Raw genomic sequence first — 8,914 nt, 5'->3', positions numbered from 1 at the left:
TTTGTTCCAGCCTGTCTTTATTTTCCAGTCAGGATTACAACACGCAACTTTAGTGTCACAAACACAATATACAGCACAAAGGGGTACCAGGCATAGGCGATTTTTGGGGTGGAGCGGATGTGCACGTGAAGCGGACGGTAATAATGGGCGGGAGAAAAACAGGGGGATGTTCAGTACCCAGAGTGCACGTAGCAGGGATTATCCTCGGACCTTCTTTGCGTTGCTTTTTTTTTTTTTGGTTCCGTCGCTTTACTAATCCGCACCAGAGCCGGTGCCGTCTGACATGGTCGCCTCCACGGACCCCGACCTACCTGTACTACATACTGGCCTCTAAAGTGTTAACTTCTGCATCAATCCCTTTATTGTGCAAGAAGGGCCTACACTGCATAGCAATGTGCAAACATCACAGATTGCTAAAGGAAATCTAGAACTAACCAGAAGCTTAAAAATGGCGCATATCGCAAGGAGCCCCTGTAAATCTCTCCCCCCGCCAGGAGGACCGATAGGTAGGTCAAATTGTATCACTCCGTAACATTACAATACTGTAGGGGGAACAGTTAACAACATGATGCGATGCAGCCGTGCCCGCCTGGCAAGGAGAGAGCTTGGCAGAGGCGGTCCGCAGAACTCTCCGTAGGTAAAGGGTTCCGGTAAAGAGGGGGAAAGGTTACACAGCGATGCTCTGCAGGAAGACAGTCTCTGGTAGGATGAGATGGGATTTTTCCTGTGTTTTGGTACAGATATATATCATTAAATAGATTTATTATATTATATATTATATAAACATCACGGACACGACATTCTCCCATTAATATTCACTCGGGCAGCCGGGCTGCGTCACTGCACATCAGAATATCACAATCTGAAGCTTGAGCTCACTGATCGGCTACGAAGAAGCCTGCGGGAGAGATGGGAGGAGGAAACCGGGGCGGGAGGAAAACATAAAAGAGGCGGAAAAACAAAAACAAAACAAAACAGGGGAGGTGACAATAAAAGGATAAATGAAAGAAGAGAAGAAAATCGTTAAAGATAGGCAAAGCTGTAAAGATGTAGTCCAATACTGGCACATTGCACATGCAAAGAGAGTTTGGTACAATCGGAAGCATCGGCTAGATCTTTTGTAACAAGTCGTTAGCAACCTAGAAAGGGATTATAGCAGAAAAAAAACATTGGCTCCTCTCTTCTTAGAAACAGCGCCACTCTTGTTCAGAGGCCGGGTCTGGTATTGCAGCTCAGAACAATTTGCTTAAAGGGGTATTTCCAAAATTATGATCGGTGGGGTTCTCACTGCTGAGACCCTCCCCCATCCCACTGATCTTGAGAATAGGGGGGGGTCCCGAGTCCCCCTCTTCTCCTCAGGGCTCATTCAAATGGGCATATTTTGCGTTCATATTATATCCTATGCTTTTATGGATGTAACACCGTTGGTTTTCATTGGTGCATTGTGGCATGCGCTGTTCATGTGCATGAAAAACATTGCAGCACATCCCATTTTGGCTCGTATTATGGACCATCAAGTCTATGGGGTTATCACATTTTTTTATTTTTTAACACAGGGGACAGTGTAAAAAGACAGCCATCAATTGGTTCTTCTTGCTTTTTTTTGTATGTTCACGGAGTGAATATGCATGCAAGAAAAACATGGAAGCACCAAATACAGGCAGTGAAAATGGTGCAATTCTCACACTCCGAAACGCCATACTCCCTTGTGAATGGACCCCACTGTAGGCGCACTGCATCCCCCATAATGGAAGGGGAAATTGAACACCTGAGTATAAGCACTTCGCTATCTCCGGCAGTCCCTTTGAAGATGAATGGGCTAATGCTGCGCAAGCGCGACCACAGCTATGTTCAATTTTTCCTCACTGTGGGGGGTACAAGTTCAGAGTAAGGAATAGAGGGGGACTCGAGACCCCCCTTCCCTTCTCGGGATTACTGCGGGTCTCAGTGGTGGACAGGTGATAAAAGTTAATTTTGGGAATACCGCTTTAAATAAGTCTGAGCTGTAATACCCGGACTAGGGGTATATGCACATGGGCGATTTAAAGGTTGTGCTGGAGATTTTTAGGCGCAACTCGCATCAGATAGCGCCCAGACATACCGTCCGTGTGCTGAACACCGCACATTTATGCGCTATCCTCATCTGGAAATTGGACAACAACAGGGCATACTGCGATTTTCTTTTACTCAGACTATTTGTCTCAGGGTGGTGTAGAAAAAATAACAAAGTCGTACTCCCCCCCCCCCCCCACCAGTGCCGTTTCACTAGTACCCAATTCCTCACACCTTTCCCGTTCCTGCAGCAGCAGTGACATCAGTGGCACCAATGGCATGTGACTGCTGCAACCAATCACTGGCTCGCTTCAGCCAGTGATTAAAAGGGGTTTTCCAAGGAAAGAAAATAAAGTTATATGGCCTTAAAATAGAGAAAAATTGAATATGAATACTCCCCTATCCCTGCGTCCCCCCGTCCAGCGCTGCAGTCCACCGCATGAAGCCTGGGAGTGGCTGAGCGGTCACATGTACAATGAACAGCATGACTGCCTGCTGCTCCTTTTGGGTTCCATGCAGCGGGGCTGCAGCACTAGATGGGGAGGATTCAATTATTCTTTATTTTAAGGCCATAAAACCTTTTTTCTCCAAGTCCTGGAAGATCCCTTTATCTGCAGCGGTCACATGTCCCTGTATTGGATGTCATTGCTGTTGTAACAGGAAATCGAGGGCAGCAAGCGCTCGGCGGGATGCGAGCGGCGAGTATGACCTTTCTCCACCACCAAAATTTGTAGGGGCTGAATAACCCCTTTAACTACTATTACTGTAAAGGTAACAGCTAGTTAGAACTAATTAATTTTTCTATGGACTAGTTAGGCCAAGTACGGATCCACAGCAAATCCGGTGTGGTAATGCTGTGGATTTGCCGCAAACGCAAGCATAAATTCACATGCCACGTATTTGAAATCTGCATCGGCACCCCGGCAACGTTTATGTGTATACCCCTTTAAATTGCACCCACTTTGCTGCTACTGAACACACTGCGGATTGTCCTTGGAACTTCCGTACATAAATTCTGCAGTGTTTACGCCCCGTGTAGTAATAAAGCGCAGCAAGACGTGACGTGACAATCCGGGGCGAATGGATAGATTGTGGCGGGAGCAAGGCGAGGAACGAAGAGCGGCTATGTGACATTTTGGTGGGAGAGGGATGCAGAAGGAGAAACGGAGGAGTACAAGAAGAGACAAGTGGTGGGATACAGCGGTGATGGGCAGAGAGGAGACCATAATTCTGTAATTAGGAAGGGGGGGTAGGGATGATTCATGGAGAGACAAGCCACAGAGATGGTGAGAGTAGTAGTGCTAAGGATGACATACGAAGAGGAGAGGTAAAGACACCCATACACATTCGATGAACATTGGCCAAACTCACCAATTTTGATAGGGCAATCAATTAATTAATAATTAGATTGGACCATCTACTCTGTAAGGGGGTGGCTCGATTCTCCCTTATTGGTAAGTGTTAGGGAGACGAAGAAGCAGGCATGTTCAATTTCAACATCAGCTGTGTGTGCCGATGTCTGGGGGGTGGGGGTGGGGTCTTAAGGTGTAGAGCCGCATGAAGAAGGATATTCATGTCCTTCAATGGGGAAGTGGGGAAAATGGATGCAGGGCGACTAAAAAAGATGGTGCATCAAAATGACACATGAAATGGAGTTTAGACTGATCCACGAGAAAACAGTAAAATGAGGACAAGGAAGTAGAAGAATAGTGGGGACTACCGCCTTGATGGCCGCCATAGATAGAAGCCTCATTGATGCATAGTAGGGGTTTTTTCATACACGGTGGGATATTCTGCATGGAAGCCATCTGCACCAAAACCTACATGCTAGCCATGGTTTGGATATCTTCCATGCACAATATTCCAGCTTGTGAGAAAACCTCTTAAAGGGGTTCTGTCAGTAAAATAAAAAAATATGTATAACTCACCTGCCTCGCTGTAGAGTGTAACCTGTAAAAAAAATAACTCACCTAATCCCATTGTTGTTTTTCCCTCCGTTGAGGGATCATCTTCTAGCGGCTTCTGCGTGTGCACGTGCGCTCCCGCTGTCTTGGCCGCGTCCAGCCTCTGTCGACCAAGGAGAGTTGACGGTGAGTGTGCATGCGCGCCGGGAAGGGTGACACATGCGCACTTGCCGTCGACTCTCCGAGGACAGCAGAGGTTAGATGCAGCCAGGCCAATCAGTGACGCGCCGACCACTGACCCGGGCGGCAGTACTTGCTGCCCGGTGTGGTCGGAAGCTGGAAGTTTGCCAGCTTCTGCCCTGCGATCGGACAGCTGCCGGAGGAAAAGAGGAGGAGCAGCAGCCTTCCGGTGACCGGCCCCGTACGGCACAGGTGAGTAGGTTTTTTTTTCTGACAGAACCCCTTTAAGGCTAGTTTCACACAGCCGAGCGCAATATCAGGCCGTGAAACTCGAACCGATATCGCGCTCGGGAACGTGCGATGTACCTGTAGATGCGAGGCGGTTTTGTATCACTTTAGTCCAGTTGCGATCCTCCGCTTCAGCTTTTTTAGCGGTGTTGAAAGATCGGTGAGTATTCTCACCGTTTCCAATGGGAAACCACGAATCACACTCGCGTGCGCCGGCAATGTGCGAGGCATTCCGAAGGAACGCCCAAAGATAGGACATCATTTTTTTCCCGCACCACTGCTGCAGATCTTCTAATGTGACTGTACTGTGACTTTAACCTGCAGCCGCTCTGCAACGTGTGAACGCACCCTAGGACAGGTCTCTAAATGGGTCGATAAAGAGGTTGTGCCAAGTTGTAACGTTATCCACAGCATAGGGGATAACTTTATGATCTTTGGTGGTCCGACTGCTGGAACACCCACTAATCCTGAGAATGAGGGTCCTGAAGGTCTCTGCTTGGGTACTGCTGCTCCATGCATATCAATGGGAGTACAAATGCTCAGCGATCTCCGGCGCTCCCACTGAGATGAATAGATTGGCAGCCGGCACATAAAACTCCATTCTCAGGATTGGAGGGGGTCTCAGCAGTCGGACCCCCACTGATCATCAAGTTATCTCCTATCCTGTGGATAGCGAATAATGTAATATCGTGTGTCTAGGGGGGACAACAGTCTCTAACGTAGGGTAGTCTGGGGCGATTGATGCAACTGCTGTAATGTATCGTTAACCTACAGCGAAATGATCTCACCAGCGGCGAATTGCAAAGTTATCGAAAGTGCTCATTAATGTCTTCACCAATACCTCTGCTTGCTGACAGTGAATAAGAACATTCTTGATTTGCATTCACAGGCTGCAAACCCTATTTTTTCACAGCTGACAGTTTGCTACAATTATTTCCAGCAGGGACATTGCTAGAGACTTATAGGCTCTTATGCAAAAGCTCATCTTGGAGCCCCTCGCACTGCTAGTCATGGCTGCTGGCGGTGGTCCGGAACTTTCCACTGCATCGCTCTTAAGAGGCCCATCAAAGCAGCACTAGAACCCATGGACGTTACTAGAGTCCTAAAAGATTACTCCCCCCAAAAATAGAATTAAAAGGTTATATAAGGTAATCTCAGACCGTATATCTATAAAACAACGTTTATAACATGGTGGGTCCAGATATGGTAGCTCCGCTTTATATATTTCTGATAATGAAGTCTACAGTGTGATAGTGATTACAGTGCAGTTACCTCCAGTAATCATGGACCAAGTCTTCTCTGTGTCATCAGTTTTCACTTTTCTTCTCTATCCAGCTCAGACCGCCATGAAGACTTTTTCAGCCATAACTTGTCTCCACATACTCGCCACAACTTGCTGCTACTCCCAATTTCCCCTCCCCATCGACAGTGCCTCCCTTCATGCCCCACAAACAAATAATGCCCACTTTCTGCCTCTGAAAAGTAATAACTTTCCTCCGCACCCCCATGCGGTTATAGTGACCCCCTCCGTGTCTCAATGTAGCTATAGTGGCCAGCTCCATGCCCTTATGTAGTTACAGTGCCAAACAGTAGCTTCAGATCTTCAGTCATTATCTCATCTGCACTCAGCTGCTTATGTCTGAATGGCCTGACTCCTCCCCCCCTCTCCAGTTCACACTACAGTATGAGTCGAGATAGGAGTCAGGCAGCAGCAGCCAAGCTGAAGATCTGAAGTTACGGATCGGCGGTGCGACTACAGGTGCGAAGGAGTGGTGGTGGGGGGTAATCTGGCAGACACAAAGCCCCATAGCTTAGGGGCCTGCTTGCAACTGCGACCCCTTTAGCTATGCTACTGGTATCTAGTATAGGCAATCCGATACATTTTAACAAGCCGTCAGGACAGGAAGCTGATCTGTCCGGCTAATGTATATTCAGCCCATAGAGCATTATCTACACTGGATTCAATTGCAACAAACCCTCAGCTCTAAGAATTAGGTCCATACAGATTATAAGTCTCTGAATGTAAACAAGAATGTTCCATTCACTGGTTGCAAACGGAGATCTTGGAAGCGGTGAGGAATTGAAATAAAAAAGTATAGAAATGTCTTATTCTGGTAAAATGCCATAAGTAACCTGGATGCCAGCGGTGGGCATATTGTCTGCGCAGCCCATTTAGCTGCACATAGACCTGGGGGCAACGCAGCAGTGATATCACTCCATGCGTCTCCACTGCTGACATACCCTAAAAATGATCAGTACAGCAGTGCTCAATATTACCTTCTGACATATGACGAAAGATTCTAACTAGAGATGAGTGGGCATCGTCCTTTTCGAGTATCTGCCTGCTCGTCCGCAAAGATTCGGGTGCCGATGGGGGTGAGCGGTGGGTTGTGGGAGTGAGCAGGGGGCAGCGGGGAGAGGAGTGGGAGAGAGATAGAGATCTCCCGGCTGTTTCCCCTCGCTCTCCCCCGCCGGCACCCGAATCTTTGCAGACGAGCAGGCAGATACTCGAAAAGGACGATACTCGCTCGAGTATTTGCCCTTAACGAGTATGCTTGCTCATCTCTAATTCTAACCCGTCTTGGGCTAGCATGTACCCAAAGTGGACACAGGTGAAAATCTGGAATATTCTTAATTCATTGGTGTTCATAAAGAACAGTGATAAATTCATATCCAGTCCAACCTGCAATGTGAAATTAAAGGGGGTTTACCACTAAAGACATGCACCCCCTATCCACAGAAGAGAACGGTCCCCATGAATGCCCCATGTGAGTTCAGTGGCGGCGTGCAAGTGTAATCCATTCACTCATATTGGACAGAAGAAATTAATCTCTACTGCAGTGATTGGAGCGGTCCATTCACAGGGGCATCATTTTCAAGATCACTGAGGGGGCTCAGCTGTCAGACCCCCAGCGTCAGAAACTTATCTCCTATCCTATGGATATAAGATAGACGTATTTGGTGGTAAAACCCATTTAAAAAGTAATTGCACATTTAAGCAAAAAACAAAAAAAAACCTTTGACATGTCAGAGCGACACGTCAAAAGTTTTGATTAGTGGGGGTCCGAGTGTTGAAACCCCCGCTAACTGCTGAAACGAAGACAGCCGAAGGGGCACAGTGCTTGGGTGAGTGCTGCAGCCCCCTTGTTCCAGCAATCAGTGTGATCCCCACTGATCAAAACTTTTGCTATGTCTCTGTGACCTGTCAAAAGTTTTTAAGTGCAGTTCCATCTACTCTAGGACAGAATTTGGCAAGAACTATAATGCAAGTTGTTCACACTTGTTTAGGGGGGAATGCAGTGATGCCAGTTAAACATTCTGGACCCAAGAGCTTACACTCCACGCAAAGACGACTGGTTGAATTAATCCTTACACAGCAATTGAAATGTTCTCCCTGTTAGTAATATTACATATACACGGTTAGCGAAATTAAACTTCCCCAACTGTGAGATTTCTGGAGGTCGTTCTGCTGCTCCAAATGAAACAAAAGTTGGATAGGGGGCACATCAGACGATGCGCCCACCATTTCTGGAAAAAGGTTTTTCTTTAGTAATAAAAGGTTGCCAATAGGTGGCGCTGTAGCTATGCAAATCACGCTACAAATATTTAAGAAGTTCCACTTGGTTTACAACAATTTTCTCCATTCGCAAAACCATGTTTCCCACCGCTGAACACGGAGTTGGCTTTAATCGCTACCACATGCCAATGAATGCTGTCCTTCACATCGGGTACGGATGCAGGTTTGTTACAGTAGACTTGGTTTCTACAGCTTCTCCTTTCAGTGACTTTCTTACCCAATTTTTTTTTAGAAATGGCGAGCGCATGGTCAAGTGCTGTTGTCTCATTTGGAGCAGCGGAACGTCCTCCAGAGGCCTCAGAGTTGGAAAAGTTTAATTTTGCTAGCCCCGTACATCCCCTAATATACAGAGGTACGCGGTGCCGCACAGGCGCTGCTCGTCTCTTCCAGCAGAAGAGGTCTATAACAGAACGCTGCTGTCCCTTCTCATGTGCCAATCACTGATGGCCCGACACATATTGCTCTCTCTCTTTAAAAAGAGGTTCTTCAACCTTTTTTTGGGGGGGGGGGGAGAAGGATCAAGACATTTCATAGCAATAAATTAATGGATACAAGAGGTTCCGCAGCAGATAAAGTGTTTAGGAGTAATGTTTACCTCTACTATGGGTTCTACACAATATGAGAAGTCAATTTGCAGCCTTGTGGCCATTTATACTATATTATATATGGCTATATAGATATTTATGTATGGTTAGTTTTATGCATGTGCCATATATTACGCGTGTGACGTGCCGTGTGACATGTATTACATGTGTGATATGGTGTAACTGCACGTTCTAGCTACTAGTTACACATCTGCCGCCATGCCGGATCCTGCAGCGTTTTTTTTTTCTTTCATTTACATGCGATTTTCTGGCACTTTTTACCCATGCAGTATCCTTGCCCTTAATGGCAGGGCGCCAGAGACATGGCA

At 46.9% G+C, this 8,914-nt stretch overlaps 1 protein-coding gene across 3 annotated transcripts in view; it reads right to left on the bottom strand.

Moving 5' to 3' along the window:
* The window catches only part of SYP (synaptophysin), a 32,173-nt gene continuing 23,259 nt past the window's right edge, over window positions 1–8,914 (bottom strand). For all 3 annotated transcript variants that reach the window (XM_066580642.1, XM_066580640.1, XM_066580639.1), the window contains one exon: window positions 1–898. The gene's annotated coding sequence lies outside the window, so the exon portion shown is untranslated. The remainder of the gene's footprint in view (window positions 899–8,914) is intronic.

Source organism: Eleutherodactylus coqui, chromosome 10 (genome assembly GCF_035609145.1).
Source record: "Eleutherodactylus coqui strain aEleCoq1 chromosome 10, aEleCoq1.hap1, whole genome shotgun sequence".
NCBI lineage: Eukaryota > Metazoa > Chordata > Amphibia > Anura > Eleutherodactylidae > Eleutherodactylus > Eleutherodactylus coqui.
The sequence above is the reverse complement of the archived record's forward strand: the minus strand, read 5'-3'. Positions and strand labels throughout refer to the sequence as shown.